The sequence below is a fragment of the Bos grunniens genome, chromosome 23, assembly GCF_055505025.1.
Source record: "Bos grunniens cultivar Pamir isolate PY7600 chromosome 23, Bosgru_T2T1.0, whole genome shotgun sequence".
NCBI lineage: Eukaryota > Metazoa > Chordata > Mammalia > Artiodactyla > Bovidae > Bos > Bos grunniens.
Window position 1 is genome coordinate 17,352,553 of NC_141187.1, and position 27,629 is coordinate 17,380,181.

Genomic DNA, 27,629 nt, shown 5'->3' on the forward strand with positions numbered 1-27,629 from the left:
CTCACAGGAGCCTACCCACTGACTCACGTATCCTTAAATCACATGAACAGTAATGATGTGCTAAGTGAGGGCCAGCTGTGGGCCAGCACAAGGTCAGGTGCTGTGAGGGGGAAGGAAAGGAGACCTAAGATGAGACATGTGCCTTCAAGGAAGGGGAGAAAGACGGAAGAAAACAGTCATACTTAATGGGGCAGCACTCAATAGCCATGTAGTAAGAGTTCTTCCCTGGTGGCTCAGTTGGTAAAGAATCCGCCTGTGATGCGGGAGACCTGGGTTCGATCCCTGGGTTGGGAAAACCACCTGGAGAAGGGAAAGGCAACCCACTCCAGTATTCTGGCCTGGAGAATTCCAGGGACTATAGTCCATGGAGTCGCAAAGAGTCGGACACAACTGAGCAACTCACTTTCAATAAGAGTTCTGAAAACAAACAGGTGAGTGTGGACAAGGAGGCTGCAGGGAAGAGGGCAGGCTAGGCCCAGGCCTTGCTGAGAGCCAGGCCCGAGGTGCCCACGAGACAGGGGCTGAGGGCTGAGGCCCGGGCCCAGGCAGGTGGGCCTTGATGCCCGCCACAAGCCCTGCCACCTTCCTGCCCTACCTCCCCGGCACAGCCTGCCACTCTGAGCAGTGCGTGTGCCTGGAGAGCCCCCCCACCAAGAGAAGACATTCGCATCCTAAACCAAGGGAGGTTTACCTCTAAGTGACAAATTCTCATAGCTCAGTTGATTTCTGGAGCCAAATGGAACCAGAGAGGGGGACAAGGTAGCACCTGCAATTCCATCCAGATCTGGAATGCTGCTCAATCCACCGTGATTCAGAAAATGGTCCGAAAGGCCTCTAAGCATGGAGATGCAGGCAAGGCTCATGGCTTGGCTTGAAAAAGCTAGGTGAGAAGTGGCAGAAGGGGACAGATATAAAGAGAGGAGGGGGAGAGGCCAGATGAAGGACTTCGCAAAGGGAAAAGAAATCAAGAGATCCAGCCAGGGCAGGGATGGGAGCCAGTGGTATCCAAAGAGACCATGTGTCCTGGTTTTCTAGGGACGGACAGGTGGCCCAGGACTCAGGACTTCCAGGACTAACACCAGGACCACCCCAGGCAAACCGGGATGAGTGGGTCAGCCCAGTGGTAGCACGCCACTCAGGGATGCTAAGGGGTTTGTCATCCCTGGGAGCTCTCCCTCCCTTCTCAAGGACCTGTCACTGCCCACCTGTACCTGTGGGGTGATGGGAAGGACGAAGTCAACATACAGGGGCAACCACGTACCCCTCCTTCTGGCTTAAGTCCTCTCATCTCAACCGTGCAGATGTCTGAAGAGGCTCAGGAAGCAGAGAAAATTATTGTTAAAATACAACGCAGAATCGCAGCCATTCTCCTTTCCTCAATGGTTCCTCAGGCACCTGGCTCATCGGCTGCCCAGCCAGGAGTGGACACAGCACCTCACCCTCAGGGAAGTGCTGCTTCTATACTTGGACATCAGAAGCAGCAGACGGGGGACTTCCCGTCTGCTCCAGTGGTTAAGACTCTGCACTCCCCAGGCAAGGGGCCGGGGATCGATCCCTGGCCAGGGAACTAGATCTCACACGCTTCAAGAGTCCACAGGCTGCAATGAAGATTGAGGATCCCGCGTGCCTCAACTAAGACCTGGTGCAGCCAAATAAATAAGCTAATAAAGAATTTTTTAAAAAGAAAAAAAAAAGCAGCAGCAGAGGGGTTGACACACCCAGCTCCTCAGCCCAGCTCCATCCAGTCTCCACCTCCTCTGCCCTTTCAGAGCTTCACTTCCCATCTGCCTCTCCCCAAAGCAGGTCCCAAGAGGGTAAAATCCACTCACTCGGCAAGGTCTTACTGGGCACTTACTGTGTGGCAGAGGCTGTAAGAGACCGTGAAGAACACAAAGAAGTTATGGTTCAGTGGTGGGGGGTGGAGAGGGGTGGCAAGGTGGGGCTGGTTTAGAGAAGGTGAGAATGATTCAATTAGTCAACATTTAATCACACAGCCCTTAATATAACAGAAGCCAAGAACTGCAATGGAGGAAGAGAGAGAACTTACCAGACAACTACAAAACCACTGTAAGGACGATGATGGTGATGCAGGGGCACCTCCTTCGGTTACTGAACCAAATACCAGTGCACTTCACTTTAGCCTGGAGGTAAGTGCCATGGAGAAGGAAGGAAGGGAAGGAGGGAAGGACAAGGAAAGAAAGAAAAAAAGGAAGGACAGAAGGAAGACCAAGCACTGACCTGAAACAGCTAACAACCCTACCATACAGGAAACAATTAGTGCACTGGTGCTGACCTGGAATACGGACCTTCCGCACACAGAGATGCAGAGCTGGAGAAAGTCCATCGCTTCCCAGAGGAAGTACAAGCAAAACCTGAGATGAAATGCTGATGGAGGAGGGTCTTCCAGGCAGGGAGAAGACAATAGGCACTTGCAATTTTTCCCAAAATGAGAAAGCAAGGGTATGGTTGTTATTCAAAATGGCACACCTATCACTGGTCCTTGGTTTGAGTATCTTGCCAGTGGTGACTTTCATAAATGTAAGTTACATTTAAGTGGAAAGGCAGGCATCAAATCTAATTCAGTCGTCCAGACTAAGGCAGCAGGGAATCAACACATAATTTTCTAACACAGATCTGTATGCATGCTCCTACACACACACCCCCACACCCCTTAGCCCTTCTCTGAGTGTCTATCCTCAAGTGATCCAAACCCCATCTCTCTGTTAGGAGAACTCTGTAATACAGGGAAAGGGAAAGGGAATTACTAGGGACAATCTACAAATTAATAACTGGGAATTGACCACACTGGTGGTTTGTTATAATGATATTCGCAGAGTATGAGCAGAAAAGGCCACATGTGGTCTGACGGTATATTGGTCAGTCAATAGAAGTTAACAACTATTGACTGACTGTCTGTTTAATGAAGAACCCTTGGCTGGTGTTGGGGGAGTGGGCTGGAGGAGCCCCTGGGCAGGTCTGGTAGGAAGAAGGCAGGATACAGTGAAAACAAGCGGAAGACACAAGACACCGAGCCTGAAAAGGCCTTGGGCGAGTTGATCCCGGGTGAACTTCCCTTCCTCATCTATGCACATGTCCTACCTACTTCTCAGGCTCATTTCCTGAAGTGAGAAAATCTAAGCCTGAGTACTGGGCAAGCAGAAGGCTCTGTTGAGGTGTCATGGAGCTTAGAGGTGCCCCCCAGCTTCCCTTTCTTCAGTGGCTACCATAAAAGAGAATAAGAAAACATCTGGAGGAAACCTGCAAAAATAGAACTGAGACAAAAACTCTGATTCTTCAGCTTATCATGGAGGGTTTTCCCTCCTGCCATCTCTTCCATCACTAGGACCCTCCCTGCTCTTGAAGGACAGGAAGCAGATGAAGGCAGGCCCAGCAATCACTGAAGGCTTACTCCATTTTCTCAGCACTCCCCTGAGTCCCCCAGGTGGTCAGTTCATCCCATCCCATCCATACAGTTCTGGTTCAGAAGAGCAGAGGATACAAGTTGAGCCGACCAGAGGAAACCAGACTCAGTTACAAGCCATTGGCCAGCCCAACAGGAAAGTCATCATCATCTTCTCCCACTGACTGAGAACAGAGAAAGAGAAGCCTGGGCGGCCACCTTGGGGGCAGAAGGGGAGATTGTGCCTGAGAAAGGAGCTCACAATCAAGGAGAGAAACGGGTTTCAGACACATCACAGGAAGCTCGGGAAAGCCTCACCTGATGCCAGGATCTGGACTTCTCCTGGACTTCTCCATCACATATGCCAACCCATTTCCTATTTTTCCTTAAGCCAGTTTGGGTTGGTTTTTAGTTCATCTGTCACCTAACTGACATAAAAGGAGGGAAAACGTGGCTCATCAATGCTATAAACCTCTCTAGTCCCTCAGCAAATCCACAAACTACACAGGGATTCACTTCCTACTTACGGTCCTCCTGAGGGGTGGACCTCAAGGAAACAAACAAAAAATGGCAATCGTAAGCAGTAAGTCTTCAGTGACTGCTTGGGCCTGCCTTTATCTGCTTCCTGTCCTTCAAGACCAGGGAGGGTCCTTGTGATAGAAGAGATGGCGGGGGCAAAACCCTCCATGATAAGCTGGAGAATCAGAGTTTTTGTCTCAGTTCTGTATTTGCAGGTTTCCTCCAGACATTTTCTTATTCTCTTTTATGGTAACCACTGGAGAGCCCAGAGGAACAATACGGGTATCCCTCTGATTTATTTTATATCTTAAAAGATTATGTAGGGCCTGCAGTACTGAGCTCATGTTCAAATTAAGTTTGCTGGAAATCTAATTTGGGATGAGTAATTTAATTTGGCTACTACAATTAAAAGTGGCACGGTATTTGTGTTTTAGAGGAAAACCACATTAGATTCATCTAATCTTATTTGGTGAATATCACATTTAGATCACATTATATCTAGGACAGATATATACTGGATTGATTTCTTTCATAAATCACTCAGGGGACCAAAAGAGTAATCTTCTCCCTGCTTCCCACCCACTCACCTAACACAGGTCAGAGTAGGGAGTGAATGTGGAAGAGGACTCGTGGGGAACTCTGCAGCGTAGCCCTGGAATTCGTGTGCCCAAAACACCACTTAAAGACAATCCCTTGGGGACTTCCCTGGTGGTCTAGTGGTTAAGAAGCTGCCTCGAAATGCCGGGGACAGAAGTTCAATCCCTGATGGGGGAACTAGGATCCCACATGCCACAGAGCAACTAAGCCCAAGAGCCACAACCAGAGAGTCTGTGCTCCACGATGAAGATCCTGCATGACACAACGAAGATGCTGTGTGCCACAACTAAGACTCGATGCAGCCAAATGAATGAATGAATAAATACTTCAGAGGAGTAAACTGAGGCGTTGGTCGGACAAGAAACTTGCATGGGGTCGCAGTGAGTGAGTGGAAGAGTTGGGACTACAACTCAGCTCGCTGATCCCTGGTTTGGTGCCCGCCATGCTACTAAATAAGATCTAACATGAAAAATAGCCAGAGGGCCTCTGCTGCTACTCACTCAGCTAAAACCATGGGGTTGTCAGGTATCACCTGTCTTCCTGCCTCTCCTAAGTGTCCTGGGAAGATAAAGAAGGAGGTCTTACCATCTCCATGGGTGACTTAGACCAGCACCCCAAATTCTTCTGGGGAAGTCTATTTTCTTGATGAAACCCCCTCACTCCCAGATAACTAAAGTTCACATTAAAAGCATTCCAACCATATGATGGATCATAAAAAAAAAAGAATCTGCTTTGCTTGTTTAACCTCAGGAGTACTGCTAACTGGGAAGATTCAGCGGGTGTGATATCACACATCAGAGTTTCAACTGTAGAGTTTAATCTAAAAAAATTAGGTTACAAAAGAAAATCAAGGCAAGAAGTTAGATAAAAAATATTTGTAACATGGGCTTCTCAGGCGGCTCAGCAGTAAAGAATCTGCCTGCCAAGCAGGAGACTCTAGTTTGATTGCTGGGTTGGGAAGATCCCCGGAGGAGGAAATGGCAACCCACTCTAGTATTCTTACCTTGGAAATCCCATGGACAAAGGAGCCTGGCAGGCTACAGTCCATGGGGTTGCAAAGAGTCGGACGCGACGGAAGCAACTTAGCATGCATACATGCGTTTCTAACATATGACAAGTCAATACGCACACTGCATGAAAATCTCTTATCAGTGATTGAAAAAAGATGGAACACTGCACAATAAAAATGAGAAAGGATGCAAAGAGGCAATTCACACACACACGAAGATTATCAATGACCACACGAAAAAATGTTCAGACCCATTACTAAGCAAAGCTTTCAAATTCAACAATGCAAAACTATTTTCAACAAATTGACAAAAATTTAAACAACTATAATGCCCAGGACAGTCAAGGGTGCTCTGAAATAAGAATCCTTAAACACTACTGATGGCAGTGTAAATTAGTCCAATTTCTGAAGGGCCATCTGGTATAATATATCACCAGCCTTAATACTAAGCAAGAATTTTCCCCAAGGAAATGATCAGAGGAATGCTCAAAAATTTATGCACAAGGACAGTTATAGCAGCACTAATCACAATAATAAAAATCTAGAAAAACCTAACTGTACTATAATAGAAAAATGGTAAAATGAAATACAAGGAACACCGTGTAGACATTAACACTCATGCTTTTGAAAAAGATTTAAAGACACAGGGAAATGCCCACAAAATGATGCTAAAATTCAACACTCAGTAGGATAATACCATTTTGTAAAGAAAATATATATCATATACTTTATATGTATTATAAATGTAACGCATATTTATATCTATACAGGCTTCCCAATGGCACTAGTGGTAAAGAAGCTCCCTAACAATGCAGGACATGTAAGAGACGCAGGTTCAATCCCTTGGTTAGGAAGGTCCCCTGGAGAAGGAAAGGGCAACCTGCACCAGCAAGAAAATTTTCCATGGACAGAGAAGCCTGGTGGGCTACAGGCAGAGTCAGACACGATTGAACACACCTACTTATACAGTATATATTTATATGCATTATAAATGCAATAAATGGTGGCAGATTCAGCCGAAAGTCCAACAAATATTCATATTCCTCTTGCCAGACTGTAAGGTTTTCACTGGAAAACAGCTGCCCAGCCAGGGACTTCGTTTCCCAGCATCCCTTTATCTAGATGGCCCCACGTGACTCTTCCCACTACTGGAATAGAGGCGGAAGTGAGGAGAGGTGGCTCGCTTCCAGGCTGAGGTGGTAAGCTCTCTTTCATCTGCCAACTGTGTAAGATGTTTCAGGAAACCCAGATGAACTTTTTGGCTAACTCAATAGAGGCAGAGACCCCAAAGCCCTAGCAAATGCAAGAGTCATAAGATGGAACTGCTCATTGGAGGGCTGAGCACCAATCAGGAGCATCTGTGCTGGACTGAGTAATCCTCCACTGTGTGAAGTTATAATTGGGGTTTTGTGTCTTCAGCAAGTGTTACTCTAACTAATACACACATATAGAAAAATTACTGAAAGGTAAATTACCGAATTTTATCTGATGCACTGTATGATAAATTATAAGGTAAATTTTCAAGTGTATTCTTTCCACCACACACATGCCTTATTTGATAACCAACAAAGCTATTAAATAAAAAAGCAAACTTTAGAGGGCATGCTATGTAATGAGATCTCTATTAAGGTACTTAATAAGGTAACAAAAATTAAAACTTAGAAAGTTACAAAGACTCAAAAAAAAAAAAAAACCCAGATGCATAACATTTAAAAATCTACTAAAGCAATTCCAGACAAATGATTGTTCAAAAATGACCCAAAGTTAAATGACAATAAACCTGGAAATATTGCAACTTACATAATATATGAAATATTTGTAACTATTAATATGTAAAGAGCACTTAGGAAACAATAAGTGATGGATAAATACAATCATTGGGGGAAAAGATATAAACACCCAGTCACAAAATAGAAAATACTAACATGCCTTATGAAAATTCACTAATAAATAAATGCAAATTAGAATAAGAGAATCTTTATCCTTTTATCAGATTGGCAAACATTTACAAGATTGTGAATATAGCACCTAATGTGGCTGAGCTTATAAAATGGAGGGAGTTCAAAATGGTATCATATTTTCAATAAACAGTTTGGCATGATAGGAAAGAAAAGCTTTTAAAAATGTCTTTGACCTTCTACATATTTGTCAAAAGAAATAAGCAAGTATGTAGAATTGTTTGAATAGTGAAAACCATGAAACAACTTAGATACTCATCTGTAAGGTACTTGTTAGATATATAAACGATGGCATGTGTGTGTGTATTCACATACTGGAATGATAAATAGCCATATTTTTAAATTATGATGAAGATCTAAATGTGCACAACAGTGACCACAATATAAAAAAGCAGAGTACAAAACAACACAGTTAGTATACTTTCTTAATTGTTTAAAAGTGTATATGTATAGAAAGTTATAAGTGCATACAGAGAAAGTACAGTGAGATTTTTATCAAAATGCAGTTCTCTCCCAGGGGTTGGATTATGGGTAACCTTCACTTCCTTCTCTATACTTTTTTATGCTTATTTTATGTTTTATTGTAGAAAATAATAAACATACACAAAAATAGCAAGAATATACTTACCCACGGCCCAGCTCCTATTATTATACATAGCTGACAACATTCCATCCATATCTCTAGATGCCCCCTATCCCTGGATGATTTTAAGGTAAATCCTGGATGAATATACCTGAGACATAAGGACTTTTATAGTTAACATACTCAAACTCTCCACTGTACTATTTTAAAGTAAATATCCAATATTTCATTTGCCAAAAATCTTTAGCATGTATTTAAAAAATATACTCATCATAACAATATCACACCTAAAAATTAATAATTTCTTATATCAAATATCCAGTCAGTGTCCCAATTTCTCCAGTTATCTCATAAATGCTTTTTTACAGTTGGTTTATTTAAATCAAGATCCAAACAAGGTTAACATTTGTATCTGGTTAATGTCTTTTGACTCTTGTAAAATTTATTACCTAGTGCCCCCCCATCCTTTTCCGTGCCATTTTATTTACTGAGAAAATATGGGTCTTAGCTCCTAAGAACTTCCTGATCAAATCCCTGTGGTGTCTTTTAACAGGCTTCTCTATTTCCTGTATTTAATTTCAACTGAGATATAGTTTAAATGTCTAATCTACTTCAGGTTCTATTATATTTTTTGTAAGACTATTTAAAATCAATTGCATTATTTTATAACCAGACAAAACAATGAAGCTAAAAAACAATTTTTTAAAGGAATTCAAAGAAACACCAGCCTTTCTAATTCACCCATTTCAGCAATTCATCAAAACTCAGTGTCCAAAATTTTTTTGGAAGGCAGGCGAAGCCAATGCTGTCTTACAGGAAAGATGCTCAGTAACTATTGATGGACTGATCCATTTTTCAAACACTTTCCTTTTACAGTTGAAATCCATCTCCCCTTCTGCCTCAGAGCTATAAATCAGTCCACCACCCTCCGAGCAATGGCACACCCTCCAAGGGAGGAAGCTTACGTCATCCTACAACTGCGTTGGTCTTCAATTTTCCTTTCCTTTTTTAAAAATAATGTAAGCACATACCTGAAAATGTGGAAATGAGAGAAGATGAACGAAGGAGACAATCACCGTTACCTGCACACTCCGTCCCGTCCTTATTGCTGTTGTTCAGTCACTAAGTTGTGACCGACTGTTTTGCCCCCATGGACTGTAGGCCGCCAGGCTCCTCTGTCCATGGGATTTCCCAGGCAAGAATACTGGAGTGGGTTGCCATTTCCTGCTCCAGGGGATCTTCCCGACCCAGGGATCAAACCCAAGTCTCCTGCTTGGCAGGTGGATTTTTTGCCACTAAGCTGCCTGGGAAGCCCACCATCATTATTAGGGATACACATTTTGTACCTAAGTGTAATCTGTGAATACTGGTTTTAATATTCCTTTAGTTAACATTAAATGCATTTTAAATATCTGCAGTTTATATGAAGGGTATAAAAAATAGCAATAATAAATGCAGGTGTGTCCACAGACCAGCATAAGGAAGAGATTTTTACCATGCTCCTAGCTCACTCTATGGGCTGTTCCTTCATCCTAGCCTTGCCCCCATCAATATTCTGAACCTCTGTTTACACTCACTTGGTCTCACAGGTCTTGCCACATGCATGTGGATGTGTAAACACTGTATCACTGGTTTCGCGTGCATCTAAACCTTATGCAATTGGAATCACACCGCAGCTATTGTGCAACTTGCTTTTTTATTTAACATTATATTCCTGAGATCCTTCTGTGTTGTCATAGCAGCTATGGTTCATTCATTTTAACAGCACAGCTGATAAGAGTTACATTCCACAGTAAGACTATGCCACAGTTTATACTGCAATTTCTGCACATAAAATTATATTGTAAATATCTTGTCACAATGCTACGTATCCTGAAAATAATTATTCATTATAGTAGAGTATTATGCTGAGAGAAGAACTATTTAATTTCATAGTTACCCAACTGCTGGACATTAATTGTGTGAATGTCTGTGTGTGTTTGCTTTGTAAATAATGCATCAGGGAAGCATCACTGTCTAAACAGCATATTAAATATTTGGTATTATTTCTTTTGGAGGGGGATGTGGAAAGATAGTCCACAGAAGTGGTATTTCTGGATCAAATGTATGAATGAATAATATAGCTCCTTAATACATTGTAAAATGGCTTCATAATAATGTAATAACATCAGAATTGGGGTTATCATTAAAAAATGGGTTGTTTTGCTAATTTGTTAAAATAGCACTTTACTGCTGTTTTAATCTACATATCTCTTGTTGCAAAACTGAACATTTTCCACATATTTGCTTAGTGTTCTCTTTAGGTTTTCAAGGGCTCTACCCAGGTTTCAGTGTCTTCCTTTTTAAATTGTTGAGCACATAAGAAAGAATAATTTCTGTTAGTTACTTTTCCCAGGCTATTGTTTTCTCATTTGTTTTTTACATGAAGAAATCTTTGACTATCCTGTAGCTTGATGGACAATTCTTTTCCCTTTTTAGTGTTCTTCTTTTGCTTCTAAGCAATATTCAATTCTATTGATTTCCTATGCATCTACATTTTGCACTTAATTGTTTAATCCATCTGTAATTCATTTGGATGAAGTCAAATGATTTTTTCCAAATTGCTAACTAGGCATCGAAATTATTTATTGAATAATTTTCCCTTTCCCACTGATTTGTGATGACTTCTTTATAATTTATTAAATTATATCTGTGAGAGTCTATTTCTGAACTATCCTAGTTCACTTATCTGCTCCCCCCTTTTCTTCTAGCACCACAATATTTTAATTGCAAAAGCTTTATAATGCATTTTAATATCTGAGAGTGCTATATATTTTAATATCCAGTAGATCTAACTCCCTTCCTCCAAAACCATTTTCATAATTCCCCTTGAGGTTCTCATATATGTATTTTTCCAAATAGACTTAGAACCATCTGGTGAAATTTTTAAAAATCCTGATGAGACTTTTGAAAGGAATGGCATTAGACTCATGAACCAGTTCCACAAGTATCCAAATCCTTAATTTTAATCTCACCATTTAGAAATAAGGATTTTAGCAAATCTCTTTAACTATTAATTTACAACTAAGCAATCTGTAGTTAATGATTATTTTATTATTTTCTTTACAGTATTTATTCTCTAAAGTTACTATTTTTATAACTTTCTGCATTGGCTTTTTGCTTTGATCTCAGTTCATATCCAGTGATACCATTCTGGGGCTCCAATAAAGTATAAAGCCAATGGACTCCACGAACTCAATTTTCCTTATCAGATTAAGGAATGGTCATCTTACATAGTGCATTCCTCCTTTTTAAGTGGTTTGCTGAAATTAGAAGTTGAATTGATTGAATGTACTTTTGATATTAATGAGATTATTACATATTTTTACTTAAACCATTTCGTGAATCAAATGAAAATATAATGTATATGAAGCCATTCCTACATTCCAGGAATACAACTGACTTGGATATGGTAGAACACTCACATGCTCTAGAATTGAAATCTACTCACTAGAATTTTATCTCATATTTTCACATTCCTAAGCAAGATTGGTAATAGAGCCTCCCTTTGGGGACTTGCCAGATCTGTTATCAGGGTCATGTTTGCTTGAAAATAGGATCTGGAGGTTTTCCATCTTTCTTCTAAACCCTGGAACATTTTATACAACACAGAAATTATTGGTTCTTTGAAAGTTTAAAAGAATTTTCAAAGGATAGGCTGAAGGGTGGGATGGGGAGGGTGATGGGAGGGAGGTTCGGGAAAGAGGGGACATGGGTGTACTTAGGGCTGATTCTTGTTGATGTACGACAGAAAACCACAAAATTCTGTAAAGCAATTATCCTTCCATTAAAAAAATTTAAAAAACAACAACAAAAAATTCCACCTGGCATGTGTGTGTGTGTGTTCCTGTGTGCACATCTCTGTCCATGTGGACATTACTGTGTTTGTATATATTTAAAATGACACTGTAAGATACTGATCTCTCATGAAACAGGGAGCAGTTTTAATTTACTGCCTTTTCTTCCCCCCATGAAACAGGAAGAAATGCCCAAAATGATTAAGTGCTAAGAAATAACCCATTTTCCCAGGCTTTGGTTCCAAGAGCCTCCTTTTCAGAGGCCCACCAAGTTATAGAATACTTCATGGGAATACTGAGTGCTAAACCATCCAGATTTCATTGAGGCTGACCAAGTTTGGCAACCACAACTTTACCACTGACATATGAAACTAAGAAATCGAAGCTCTGAAAAGACAAGGAGATCACCAGGCTCCTGCAGGTTCCCTCCAGCTCTGCGGTAGATGTCGTCCAGCTTTCTAGTCCACAGAACCATCTGCTCCAGTTGGGAACACTGCACCTCTCCCACAGCAAGGAAAGCTTGTAACTCTAAGGCCTCCTCTGCTTACTGCGGGGCTCCTGGACCTTCCAGGAGCATTGCTATGTGCTGTTTGTCCCCATGCCCCCACATTCTTATGTTAAAGTCCTAACCCCCAATCTGATGGGATCAGGAGACGGAGCCTTCAGGAGTCAATTAAGTTAAAATGAGCCACAAGGGTGGAGCCCCCACGACAGGAAATGTGTCCTTAGAAGAAGAGGGACTTCCCTTGTAGTTCTGTGGTAAAGACTTCTCCTTTCAATGCAGGGGGTCCAGGTTTGGCTCCTGGTCAGGGACCAAAAGATTCCACATGCCTAGTGGCCAAAACAAGCAAAACTTAAAACAAGCAATATTGTAACATATTCAGTACAGACTTTTAAAAATGGCCCACATCAAACAAAAAAATTTCTTTTAAAAAAGCCAAAGGAAGAAGAGGAAGAGACACAGAGCTTCCTCTCTCCACGAAGAAGAGGTCATGTGAGCACGCAAGATGGCAGCCACCTAGAAGCCAAGAGAAGAGGTCTCAGAATGAAACCTACCTTGCCAGCACCTGGATCTTGGACTTCCTAGCCTTCAAAACTGTAAGAAATAAACTTCTATTATTTAAGCCACCCAGTCTATGATATTTTGGCACTACGGCAGCCCAAGCTGGCTAAGACAAGAGGGTTGTGGGAATGTCGGCCCAGAAGCACACCAAGCTGTAGCTGTGCAGACGGCATAGCCTGCTGTGGAGATTCACCTTAGGAGAAACAAGTGGCGCAGAGTCTGAACCAGTTAAGACCGAGCGTCTACTAGACCATGCAAGGACGGTGCCATATGAGCGTACGGGACAATACAAACAGGACTCCAGGAATGAGGCAGTGAAGAGGGCAATCACTGCAGACGCGAGTGTCTGCTTAGGATGGTCTGCTTTGATCCCAACTGATTTTTGATCCCAACCCAGGTATCAAACCAGCATCTTTTAAGTCTCCTGCATTAGCAGGAGGGTACTTTTACCACTGGGCTTCCCAGGTGGCTCAGCGGTAAAGAATCCACCTGCAATGCAGGAGCCCCAAGATACGTGAGTTGGATCCCTTGGTCGGGAAGATCCCCTGGTGGAGGACATGGCAATCTACTTCAATATTCTTGCCTGGAGAACCCATGGGCAGAGGAGCCTGGTGGGCTACAGTCCATAGGGTCGCAAAGAGTGGGACACAACTGAAGCGATTTAGCACACAAGCATGCACTTTTACCACCAGTGCCACCCAGGCAGCCCTGCTTTTTCTTGAGGAAGACAAATTCTACAGAGGATCCATGAAACATCAGAGATCCACAAAACGTCAGGATTAGGTGCCCTTTGGTCAGTCAAGGTGATGAGTGTCAGGATAGCCTGGCAGGATGGCAGAAACCTCACAACCCTCTTTGGCGCTAAGATTCCACGATTCCATTCAGGGTTTCACACAGACACAGCGAGCAATCTTTTGCTCCCCTCATCTCAGTCATGGCCCCACACAGAAGCTTAATCCTGGGCTGGAAGGCCAAATGTATTTGCGGCAAAGCCATGCAGGCGGGTGAAGCAAAGCAGAATGAGAAACATTTTGTTGCTATTTTGGATGCTAGGGGCGGTTGGGTGTACGTTTGGTGTTTTTTATTTTTTAATGACTTCAAAGGCATCTTAAAAAGTCACCCTCTTTTGACAGCTCCAAGATGTAATTGCTGCTACAAGTTCTAACACTTATTAGCAACTGACTGGTGGACACACTGCTTTTCTCAAAAGTACCCTTTCCTTTCTGAGGCCTTTCAGACCAAACTAAGTTTTCTCTGTGTGTGTGTGTGTGTGTGTGTGTGTGTGTGAGCCAGGGCCTACGCACACACAGAAACACAGCACACCACTGAAAGCCAAAGGAAACTGAACAAATTTGCCATTTTCAGTGATAAGTGGTGGAAAAGGAAAAAACTACTGACATGCCTTTTCATTTGAACTATTTATTTATTGCAAGATCTTCCTATCAGTAGAAAATTAAACTAACAATTCTAAGTTAATGACTTGAGAGTAAACAGCTCCTCTTCTTTTAGAAAATGAGTTGGGCTTATCAAAACTTGTGTTTAAGTGAATTTCTCCTGTCCCTTTAAATCAAATAAAGACATGATGTCAGTGAATGCCTAGGCTCCATGAGAAGCTTCCTAAAACTATGATTTTTCTCCGTACAGTTGCATAGTAACTCCATATATCCCCAACACCTGTTAGGCACAGTTGCAAGGAAGCATCCACCTTTAACACTGTTTTCACAGGTGTTGCCAGGAAAATAAGGAGTGAAATAATCATTCCCAAAGCTGAATGTTTTCAGTGTAAAGATTCCACTCCTTAGACTATCTCTTTCCTACTATTTTAGCAACAAGATGGTCCTTTCTTTTATGAAATTGTCCCTCCTTGGCAAAATAGAAAAAAAATTGGTAGCCTTAAGCTAATCCCCTCAATTCTTTTTTGTAGTTTCTTGGTCCAGGAGATCTATTGTACATTTGAGGATCACTTCTCTACAGCATCCTCCAAACCAAGGAATTTAAGGTCAGTCGTTCAGTTATCACCAGTTCTCATCTACTTTATCACCATGGTGACCAGCCAGTCTTGGGGCAACAAACAACCTACAGAAAATTTAAGTCAGTGTTCAGCAGGGAGGAGAATGAAAATTTTTACAGTTTATAAATTTGTGGTCTGTAAGTTCCTGGTCACTCTGGAACTTTCCCCTCCATCCATAAGCCCCTCACTGTGCCCTATCCATCCTGCATCCTCACAGTTATCACCTCCCATTTCAGAAATCAATTTCAGGGTGCTGTGCCAACTTGTGCTCTTCCCACCACTGATCTGAGAACCCCAAACCAAGACCCTTCAGCTCCTAGAATTCTGAGGTCAGCCTGATGGCACCCAAGGCTCTCGAGAACAATCCACAGCATTCTATCAGATAAAATTCCACTGAAATAAAAGCCCAAGGCTAGCTTCTCTCTACTCCAGCATCTCACCCAATCCAGATGATCCTAAAGTCTATCCCATCCACCCAGGAAAGCTTAGCTGTGGGAAGCCAAAGCTGAGGAGGGCCATCTGCCCCTCCAGGAACTCCAGACAGAGAACGGCGGCAAGAAAATCAGTTGGTCGTAACAGGCTCTCAGCTACTTACAAGATTTTTTTTTAACCAAGAATACATTAATATGTAAAGTTAAAATTCCCTGTTTTCCAGGGATTATGAAAGTGAAAGTGAAGGTCACTCAGTCGTGTCCAACTCTTTGTGACCCCATGGACTATACAGTCCATGGAATCCTCCAAGCCAAAATACTGGAGTGGGTAGCCTTTCCCTTCTCCAGGGGATCTTCCCAACCCAGGGATCGAAACCAGGGCTCCCACAATGCAGCCAGATTCTTTACCAACTGAGCCACAAGGAAAGCCCAAAGATCCTTGAGTGGGTAGCCTATCCCTTCTTGCGGCGGATCATCCCGACCCAGGAATCGAACTGTGGTCTCCTGCATTGCAGGTGGATTCTTTACCAACTGAGCTACCTTTAATTTAACTGTGGGCTACTTAAATTTTTCTTTATTTAATTTCCCCCCAAAATTAATTCAAAAAAAAAGTTTAAAAATTCATAAACACTAAATATTTTAATATCTTCATTTACCTTGTTTCTAACTGAGCTAATCAGTGACATATATTTGTTGTAAAGAGTTAATTTCCCAGATTAAACATGCACATAAACATGTAAATATGACAGTATTTTGAGTTATATGAAGCTAATAGAGATAACATTTATTGGGCTAGCCACTGGGCCACTGGGCACTTTGCTTGGATTACCTCAGTTAATGCTAATAACAAACCTATAAAGAAGCTGCTTTTCTTATTCCCATCTTATAGATGAGGTTATAGAAGAGCAACTTCATTACTGTAATTTAATCTCCACTAACTCAGAATTCGAGTAGAGTGTTTATTCTGGCTATAAAAAGCTTGAATATGCATATTAGAAATAAAACAGCATTATACAAGGCATAGTTAACCTCCTAGAAAGTCCTATGTTCTAAGACATACTGAAAAGCAGATCAGTTGCAAGACTTCCAACGGAACTGTTTGAGAAGGTTCTGTCTGAAACTATGCTATGTTGAACACTAAAATTCAGACTTCCACTATCTAAGAGTGGGTTTCCTCTCACTGTTACCTCAACAATTGGTAGCTAGTCTATAGATTATACAATATAATACATAACATTTGTCACTCCCCGCATGTCTATCTCCCTCCTCCCACAACAGTATCCAGACCTGTGCTTTCCCCAACCCAGGTGCTCTGAGGAAAGCTGACACATCACCCAGTGTAGGGATAAGCCAATTAGGAAATAGCTCCCATCCCTGTCAATCAACAGGGGGTGTTCACCTAGCCACTGTGATTGGCTAAGGAATGAACATATGACTCAGTTCAGGCCAATGAAATGCCAGGGTTGGCTTTCTGGGGAGGGACTTCTGGAAAAGATAGTTTCTCAGTCTTTCAAAGAGTTACTGGAAAGGATGCTTCTTTCCTTCTGGCTGGAGAGGTATGCAACAATAAGCTCAGAAACTTCTGTGGCCATTTTGCCTCCAGGAGAAAAGCAAGGCCTAGGATGCACTGACACCATGGAAAAGCAGCTGAGAGAAGGGAAGAAACTGGACTGCTGATGACAAGTTGAGCTTCTACCACACATGTACCCTATAGTCCATCCCATCTCTGCATTTTGCTGGTACAAGTCACTTCATTTAATTCCCTGTGCTGTGGGAGCCCCTTTGAGTTCCGTTTTATGACATTCACAACCCCAAAGAATCCAAACTGAGAAATGGGAAATAAGCAGTCATCCACAGCTTTTTCCTAGCACTTGCTCATATTTTGCTTTGCCCTGTTTCCAGTGGTTTTGTGTTTTTTTTTCTTGAAAAAATACAACGGACTTTCAAGAAACACTTTCATGAACTAATGAGTGGCCGTGAGCAAGTCACTTGATCTCCCTGTGTCTTTTCAATTCTAGAATGGGTAAAGTTTGACTGGAGGGTTTCTGGGCTCCTTCCAGCCCCCACAGCCAATGATCGGTTCCATGTAGCTGACCTAATAATGCAAAGTTTCACTCACTCAAATCAACGAAAAGCCCTATTTGGGTTCTAAAGTAGAAACATCTCTTTTAATATATTCCAAGTGAGAATATATTAAGAGCGCATCTCTTGGTCGATCGGGTATTTTCCATTTGCGCCTGGATATCCACCCCTGAGGGGGCTTCCCTAGTGGCGCAGAAGGTAAAGAATCTGCCTGGAATGCACACACGCCTGTGGGTGTCCAGGCCCAGTGCAGCTGACCTCCAATCTGTGGGGCATTTTCCACACCACAAGGATCAAAGAAATGAGCATTCAAACACCCAGAATGTCAGAGAAGCTACCTGTTTCACGATTAAGAGGCTTAATCTCTCAGGGTCGTCCTGCTTCTGTGTCTTCCTCTTTCAGCATCCTCCAGAGCCAGGGCCTGTAGGGGTGACCCAGAAAGCACATTCAGGATATCTGGCTTCACCATGGGGACAGATCATATCAACCAGGAGGGACTGAAGAAGCAGCTAAGGATGGAGCCCTGAAGAACCCAGCAATGGAAGGACCTGCCTGGTGAGAGGCCCTTGCAGGGTTCCTGGGGGTAGAGAGGATTTAAGAAAGAAAGACACTCAATTCTAAACTAATAGTCACTCAGTTCCGAAACCCAGGAGTCATTGTGACTCCCCTCTTTCCCTTACACCCTATGTCCAACCCATCAGCAAATGATGTCAGCTTTATCTGCAAAATACATGCAGACTCTCACCATCTCCACTGCTATCACTTTGGTCCAAAAAGCTTCTCTTATTAGCATATTGCTCTAACCTCCTAGCTGGTCCCCATACTTTCATCCTTGCCCGTTATAATCCATATATTGTGGGTTGAATTGGGTTATAGGTTGAACTGTGTCTCCCCACAATTCCTACATGAAAGTCCTAAGCCCAGAACCTCAGGACATGACCTTATCTGGAATAGGGTCGAAGGCAATGTCATGAGCTGTTAAGCTGAGGTCGTACATCATACACTGAGCAGTAAGTGTGTTAGTCGCTCAGTCGTGCCCGGCTCTTTGTGACCCCATGGACTGCAACCCACCAGGCTCCTCTGTCCATAAGATTCTCCAGGCAAGGACACTGGAGTGGACTGCCATTTTGTTCTTCAACACTGAGCAGGGTGGGTCCCTAATCCAATGTGACTGGTGTCCTTACAAAAAGGAGAAACTTGGACACAGACACCTACACAGTGACAGCACCATGTGAAGACTGGAGTCACACTGCCACAAGCCAGGCAATTAGCAGAAGCTAGGAGAGAGGCCTGGAATGCGTCCTTCCCTAGAGCCTGCGAGGCAGCGTTGCCCTGCAGACATCTTGTTCTCGGACTCCTGGCCTCAGAACAATGAGACTATAAATTCCTGCTCTTTAAGCCACCCAGCTTGTGGTACTCTGTTATTGGAATACTAGCAGACTAATACACTAGGCTCCTCAGAGCCTCCTAAGTGATCATTTAAAAATCACTCTTCTGCTCAAAACATTCCCGTGTGCGTGCTGAGTCACTTCAGTCGTGTCCGACTCCTTGCGACCCCATGGACTGTAGCCTGCCAGCCTCCTCTGTCCTTGCGATTCTCCAGGGAAGAATACTGGAGTGGGTTGTCATGCCCTCCTCCAGAGGACCTTCCCGACCCAGGGATCGAACCCATGTCTCTATGTCTCCTGCATTAGCCAATGGGTTCTTTACCACTAGCACCAGCTGGGAAGCCCAAAACATTCCTAGAGTGTCTCATCTCTCTCAAAGTAAAAGGCAAAGTCTTTGAAATGTCCCACGAGATGCACACGACCTGGCCCAGCCTCTTCCCTGAACCCCTCTCTTCTACTCTGCCCTTCAGTTTCCCCCAAACACAGTGGCTTCCTCTAACATCCCAAGCAGGCTCCCACCCCAGGCCTTTCATGTGCTTGTCCCCTGCCTGGAATACTCTTCCTCTAGGCATCCTTCACTTCCTGCAGGTTTCCATGATAATGTCACCTTCTCAGTAAGACCCTCCTAACAACCCCAGCACCCATCCCCCTTCCCGGCTGTATCTTTCCTTGTTTCGCTCATCACCACCTGACTTTTATTTATATTTTTATCCATCTCCCCTCACACTAGATTAGAAACTCCCTGAAAGCAGGGACCTGATAGTATGGTATGCCCCAGAGCCCAGCACACAGGTGATGCTCAAGAAATAGTGGCTGAGAGGTTTATCTGCAGAATGAAAGAAGGCAAGAGAAAAGAGAGTTGCAAGAAGGAGGAAGTTGTCCACAGTGTCAGAAGTAGCAAAGGCTCCAGAAAGATAAGGACCAAAGTGTGTGTTGGGTGTGGTCACATGGAGGCCACAGGTGACATGGGGAGAGCAGTTCATGTGGAAGCAGGAGCCCTGTGCAGCGAACCCATCGCATCCTCCCTTGCACCCCTCACACCTCCCAAGGGCAGAAGCCGGCCTGAGCGGGCTGCCTCAGTAAAGGACCAAAACCCAAGGGTAGGTTCTTTCCGTCTGGGAAAGAACGGGAAGGAAGAAGAGAGGCAAAAGACAAAGAGGGGGTGAAGGTTTGAGGAAAGACTCCAGCAGCATGACTGCAGGGGGTGAGGTCCCAGGAACTGAAGGAGTGAGTCCCTGGGTGCAGGAAGAAGGTTCCCTCTGGCCAGGAGGAAGAGGGGCATGTCCTCCTCTGAGTGGAAGGAAACCAAGATGGGATGAGCCCAGCTGGAGATCATGGCATGACGGGGGAGGAGAGAACCTGGGTGGGCTTGCTGCTGAGCGAGGGGCTGAAATCACTGAAGGAAGGTTGTCTCCTGAGTGACCAAGGACAGACAGGAGGGGGACTGGAGGGCGTGGGGACGGTGGGGAACGTCTCTCAGGGTCAGCCCTGAAACCCAGCACCCCCACAGGTCTCTCTCACATCACCCAGTACCCACCCTGACGGGAGAGAGAGCAGGTCACAGGCCAGCATCACTGAGGTCGCAGCTGAGAGGCCGTGGGCTCAGACACGCACAGTCCATGTGGCTGTGGGTTTCTGGGACAGGCCCGTGGCAGCCTGGGTTTAGGAGACGGGCCTTTTCCAAATGAAGAATGCTGGGACCCCACACAGCGCCACCCCTTTCTGTCTGGGCTGCCTCACTCTCCCAGGCCCCCACATTCAACCCTTCCGGTCCTCATTCTCCGCTCCCCTGATTCCTCCCCGTCAGTCACCAATCCTGCCTCTTACATTTGTGTGCTGGGTGCGACCCAAGTTAAAACCCTCACACACTAGTCCCGTGCAGTGTTCTGAACGTCTGCTTACACTTGATGAAACTAAGCCTCAAGAAACGAAGTCACGTGCTCCAGGTCTCACAGGCAGCAAGTCAAATCCCAGTCGGGGTCTGAAATCTCCCATCTCTCTTTCTTCTTGTCTATATTCATACCTCCACCCTGGTCCAAGGCCTCAACATTTCATTCCTAAAATTTAATATAATAAACGTCTTCTAACTGACCTTCTAGCATCCCCCCTGGTTCAGGGGACACATCCAGATGAACCTTCCCACACCATTGTCTTGTTTGGTTTTTCTGTTCCAATAAGACTTTACATACAAAAATAGGCTCCAGGCCATAGTTGGCTTGCAAGTCACAGTTTTCCAATCATTGAATTATAGTCTTCACAGAATTATGAAAATTTTTCTCCATTATTTGTTCAAGTATTTTTCCTCTCCCACTGAGACTTCACTTACAGATATGTTAGATCACTTAATGTTGTCCCACAAGTCAATGCTATGCTTTTGTTTTAAATATCTCTGTGCTTCTTCTTGGACAGTTTCTATTGCCGTGACTTCAAGTTGGTGTCTAATCTACTTTAATCTCATCCAGTATGTTTTTTTGTTTCCAATGCTGTATCTTTCAGCTCTAAAAGCTCCACTGGAATCTTTTTTAACATCTTCTGTTTTCTTCTCTTTTCTGATCTTGTTTTCTCTCCTTGTTGAATATGTGGAGAGTATTTATAATAGCTCACAGCACTGTTTTTACCCACTGCTGTCCTATGTAACCGGAAGGATCCTTCTTCACTCTTGTTTCCCACATGCATGCTCTGCTCCACCCCATGCACCCCTCAAGGTCCCAGTGCTGGGACATTCATCCCCTCCCTCATCCCCATAGCTCCACCCCTCTGAGCACCCTATTTGAGTCCCAACTTGCTGAGCAATCTGTGTTCTTGTGAGTTCACTGCATTTAGCTTCTCTTGGCAAGTGTTCCGTCTGCTGAGTTTCTGAGTAGATGGCACACCCCTTGAGGGTAATTAATATATATGTTGAATGCTTGGAATTGCCCACTGCTTAACAGAGTCTACAAGGGTAGATGTCACTTGATCTACAGAACAATTCTGATGGAGTGCAGATGATATACTTCTAGAAGTATAAATATAAGAAAATACAGGAGAACTGGGACAGGTAAAGGAAGGGACACAGGGCCTTCTTGAAGTTTTAGAAGGGTAACTATTCTTCCTTTGTAGGAGCCCCCAGAGTTTGACACCATGGAACAGCCACCATGATAATAATGAGGGTGGCTTGACGGAGCTCTCTGCCTGCCTCCTGCATATTCAAGGTCTTGGAACCCCTGCTTAGCTATCTGCTTGCACTCACACAGATATCCTATCTTCCTCCCTCTTCATGGGAAGAGCTTAAAATGTGAGCAATTCAAATCTGGCTGAATGGAGTTCACGGTGACCAGCAGGATGGTAAATGTAGGGAAGAGGATCCTCCACTTCTGGGAAATAGGGAGTTGGCCCTAACCCATTTCAACTATCAGCTGGGGACAACACACACACACACACAAAATTAAGATTCCCTCTAGAAAAATGGTACAAATGAACCTATTTGTAAAGCCGAAATAGAGACACAGATGTAGAAAACAAATGTATGGACACCAAGGGGAGAAAGGGGTGGGGGGGCGGAGATGAACTGGAAGACAGGGATCGACATATATACATTACTATGTATAAAATAGAGAACTAATAAGAACCTACTGTATAGCACAGGGAACTCTACTCAATGCTCTGTGGTGACCTAAATGGGAAGGAAATCCAAAAGAGAGGGGATATATTATACATATAGCTGAATCACTTTGCTGCACAGATGAAACTGTTGTAAAGCAACTATACTCCAATAATTTTTTTTTTTTTTAACTCTAAGAATTCCGGGGCCAAAGCAGGAGGATGGTTGGGAAAAGTGAAAGTCAACAAGGCACTCAGGAGTCTATGCAGACAGAATGGACCGCACCTGAATAACAGGGCTCTGGAAGGCTTGGGGACGCAGCAGGGGCCGGAGAGAGTGGGACAAATTGAGAGAGTAGCACTGAAACATATGCATTGCTGCTGCTGTCGCTAAGTCGCTTCAGTCGTGTCCGACTCTGTGCGACCCCGTAGACGGAAGCCCACCAGGCTCCCCTGTCCCTGGGATTCTCCAGGCAAGAACTCTGGAGTGGGTTGCCATTTCCTTCTCCAATGCATGAAAGTGAAAAGTGAAAGTGAAGTCGCTCAGTTGTATCAGACTCTTAGAGACCCCACGGACTGAAGCCTACCAGGCTCCTCCGTCCATGGGATTTTCCAGGCAAGAGTACTGGAGTGGGGTGCCATTGCCTTCTCTGAACATATACATTACCACATGTAAAACAGAGAGGTAGTGGGAAGTTGCCCTATAACACTGGAAGCTCAACCTGGTGTTCTGTGACAACCGAGAGGAGTGGGATGGGCTGCAGGGTGGGAGGGAGGTTCAAGGAGGAGGGGACATGTGTGTACTTATGGCTGATTCACGCTGTTGTACGGCAGAAACCAACCCAACACTGTAAAGCAATTATGTGCTATGCTTAGTCGCTCAGTCGTGCCCGACTCTTTGCAACCCCATGGACTGTAGCCTGCCATGCTCCTCTGTCCATGGGGATACTCCAGGCAAGAATACTGGAGTGGGTTGCCATGCCCTCCTCTGGGGGATCTTCCCAACCCAGGGATTGAACCAGGGTCTCCTGCATTGCAGGCGGATTCTTTACCAGCTGAGTTACCAGGGAAGCCCTCAAAGCAATTATACTCTAAACTAAAACAAACAAACAAGGGTCCAGGAGGAACCTATGGAGGGGAAGGCAATCCTGTCCACCAAGATGCCCACTAAGAAATCAAGATCTCCCCAAACCCATGGAACCAAAGGCACAGTGTGGTCCTCGAGACACAGTGGAAATACCAGGAGCTCTGGAGTCAAGCCTGGGATCAAACCCTGACCCTGACATATAGTGGCTGGCCAACTTACGCTGGTCACTTCCCCTCTCTGAGTCTGGCTCTGCATGAGCTAATGTGAAGCCTAAATAAAACAAGAAATGTGGGGATACATCCAGCACAGTGCCTGGCATTATATAAGGGGCCCTATAAGTATGCTGCTCTCCCTTCTTCCAACCTTCAGATCTCACAGCTCTCAACCCCCCCTAAGAGGAGCTAGTGCAGAAGCTAGAGAGCATTTCCCAGGGGGAAGGTTTGCAAAGAAGGGTGGCCAAAATCAGCAAAAGGCAGGAGGACAAAAGGAGCTCCTCATGACCACGAAGAGAGAAGCACTGGACTTCTGTCAGTGCCAGGGTTTCGAAACACACCAAGCCCCAGATCAGACCTAAACAGGAAGTTTGTGACAAGCTTAGAAAACACACTAGCTCAACTGCAGGAGGTTGACAGCACTCAGAAAAGATGGAAATGAGCACTTCTGGGGGGCAGGGGTAGGTATGGAATAAGGAGCGTGCGCAGTCAACATTCCACAGACACACAACTCCTCCCAGTGCCCAGAGCACCCGCCCTGTGCTCCCCTCTCATACGAAGCACAGGGACCAATCCCACACAGCTGCCCTGGTTTTCTGGCTTCCACGCGGAGCCTGTCAACATCTCCCCACTCTCTGTCCCTCTCCTCCCTCCCCAGGCATCAGGAGCAGTGGACACTTTGATCAGCTCTCAGGGATCTGGGGGACTCAGGTGTTGAGATCATTTCTCAGGTGGGAGAAATTAGCACAGAACGAGGAAGTGATGTGTGGAGGTCCCACAGGGCTCTCCACCAACATCTGGTTGGCTCCCAGGAGGGCCTCCTGGCCCTCCACCATGGGTTCTCCAGGCTGCCATGTTTCCTCCTCTGAAATCCTGCCTGGGACTAACATTTTCACTTGTACTGTTCACACTGGTACGAGACACTGTAATTTCAGATCGCTAACTTGTAAAGGCAGGAAATACAGACATGCCTGACCTCCATGATTTGTGTCCGTCCCCAGATGAAGTGAAAACTAGAAAGCTCCTTCCCCTTTGTTCTTAATTTCCTAGCACATGTGGATTGAGCCTTGATACCAGGCCCTATGCCTGTTGGGTGTGTTCCAGAAAATACTTAGTAAATTGATAAACAATATCTTTACCATTTCATCCCAACTTCCCCACCCGCTCCCCACTCCCCCATCACTACCACCAAACTGTCCCACTGGTCCTGATATGCCCTGGGCAGACAGGTCCTTAGCTCCGCCCCTCCTGGGTCAACCACCCAATTGTGAACTCAGTTCCCTGATTGTCAGCCTCAGTGCCCGCCCCCTCCTTGGCACCTCCCAGCAGTGGTTTCCCCACCTCCCCAAGTTAGGTTCCTTTTTAAAAAATGACTCATTTAGGAAGAGACAAAACCAAAAACTTCAATGGTGAAGATAAAACAGCACCGACTCTCTTTAAACACCTCCTACTCCATGTAAAACTTAGATCCGATAAAGACACCCCAGACTGGACCTCCTCTTTTTAAACACCTCCTACTCCATGTAGAACTTAGATTCAATAAAGGCACCCGAGACTGGACCTCCTCGTTTTGAACTTACGGTATACACAATTCTTCTAGCAAAACACATTTCCAGTAATGTCTTCTCTCTGAACTCTTCAGGGTCTTCTTTACAAATGGAGGTGTCAGTACCTTTTTAAAAATGTGGGAATGAGAAGTGAAAGTCCATGCTTTCAACTCCTGGGTCAACAATTATTTCATGTTTTACTACATTTATGATTCTGACGTACTGGACAAAGGACATTGACATTATACCACTGGCCTGATGAGAATTATGGGGAGTTGTTGTTTTTTTTAATAAAAAGTAAGATTTCTTCATATGTGAGAAGTTTATAATATTTTGTGCACAGTATCTGAAAGAAACAACATTGTAGGATATAAGATGTAGAATCATAACATTTTAGGACAAAAATGTGCAATTAGGATGATCCTAATCCTGAGATTCTCAACATTGGCTGCAATAAAAAAATTCCCAAACTGGAAGAAAACTTAACAAAAAATTCCCAGGCCCTACTCCCAGAGATTTGGATACACCTGGACTGTACAGGGGCTCTGACATTGGTTTTTTCTCTTAAGTTTCCTGGTGATTTTAATGTGCAGCCAGGGTTGAGGACTCCTGATCTACGGCAGATAAGGAAACAGAGATCTAAAAAAATTAAGGTGCAGCCCCAAGTTGCATAGCCGGATACAAAACCTGAACCAAATATGACATTTACAAACCTCCATCCAGTTCTGCTACCTTGCTCAGATTTTCAGTATTCATCCAATTGTTAAAACCTTTTTTTTTTTTTAATTTGGGGGACTAACACAGACATGCCAACTTTTCATTTTGTCAAACAAGGGTATTTTTATAAATATCTATCAGTGACTGTCACTGCTTCCTGACATGTCTCATGCTTATTTGCATGCCTGCCATCTCTCCATCCCAAACCATCTATCTCTCCACGCCCAAGAGGTAAGATTGGACCATAGCTGGCCCTGTTCACAGTCTTACTCACCTCTACTCACCCTGCCCCTCACCAGCACCCACAGGACAAATCCAGATACGACCCAGGAACTCAAAAATTCTCCATCTTCCCCTTTCCTGACCTCCACAATACTGATTTCTGAAAACCCCTTCCTTGACCACAATCTACTTCCCAGTCCCTCCAAACCCACCCTTGGCCTTTCTCCTGACCAATGCATGACAGCTAATATTTATATGAGTCACAAAATTCAATATTTACAATTCATTCTTCCATACACATTATCCCTTTCAAATCTCTCCCTCATCAAGGACATACTGGAAATTTTTTAAAATTGAAGTCTAGTTGCTGTACAATATTAAATGTTACAAGTGTACAATATAGTGATTCATAATTTTTAAAGGTTATATTGCATGTACAGTTGTAATAAAACATTGCACATATTCCCTGTGTTGTACAATATATCCTTGTAGCTTATTTCATAGCTAACAGTTTATACCTCTTACTCCCCATCCCTATTTTGCCCCTCCCACCTTCTGCTCCTAACAGGAAACCACTTGTTTGTGTCTGCTTCTTTTTCTATTATATTCACTAGCTTGTTTTATTTTTTAGATTTCACATATAAGTGATATCATACAGTTTTATGTCTTTATCTGACTTCTTTCACTGAGCACAACGCCTCCAAGATGCACTGGAAATTTTTAAAGAGGCGACCTCTGAGGAGTAGGATTAGAGGCTGAAGTGGGAAGGTGGGCAGGGGGTTTCTCTTTATACCCTTCAGTCTGAGTTTGAGGCAAGCATGTAATTTTTAAGTGGGATAAAAATCACACATACATGCACACACAGAATAAAACAAAGCAAGTTACAAAATACACCTACAGTTTGCTTCCACCTTGTAAATACACATGTCTCGGGGAAGTCTCCATACCCAAGTTTTCAACGTAAATGATATTTCAGTTCAGTTCAGTTCAGTCACTCAGTCATGTCCGACTCTTTGCAACCCCATGGACTGCAGCACGCCAGGCTTCCCTGTCCATCACTAACTCCCCAAGTTTGCTCAAACTCATGTCCACCAAGTCAGTAATGCCATCCAGTAATGCCATCTGTTGTCCCCTTCTCCTCCTGCCTTCAATCTTTCCCAGTGTGGGGGTCTTTCCTAATGAGTCAGCTCTTCACATCAGGTTGCCAAAGTATTTTGGCCACCAGATTTCGTTGAGTACGGTGTTCATGCTCTCAAAGTTATTTTATGGCTTCCATATCTAGGTGGCGGGATGATGGGTGACGTTAATTTCACTTCCTTTTTCTCTTTGCTTATCTTTATTATGTTTTATTTATGTAATAAAGAATATTGAAAGTTTAAAAACTGTAC

The 27,629-nt window shown here is 43.9% G+C and overlaps 1 protein-coding gene across 26 annotated transcripts in view; it reads right to left on the reverse strand.

The window, feature by feature from the left end:
- TRERF1 (transcriptional regulating factor 1) overlaps positions 1-27,629 on the reverse strand; it is a 318,184-nt gene that overhangs the window by 105,332 nt on the left and 185,223 nt on the right. For 17 of the 26 annotated variants that reach the window (XM_086371663.1, XM_086371662.1, XM_086371657.1 and 14 more), the window contains one exon: positions 17,828-17,910. The exons of 8 other annotated variants lie outside the window; for them this stretch is intronic. The gene's annotated coding sequence lies outside the window, so the exon portion shown is untranslated. Of the gene's footprint in view, positions 1-17,827; positions 17,911-25,335; positions 25,441-27,629 lie in introns of those variants that run through there. One more of the 26 variants, XM_086371665.1, reaches the window with a different exon arrangement.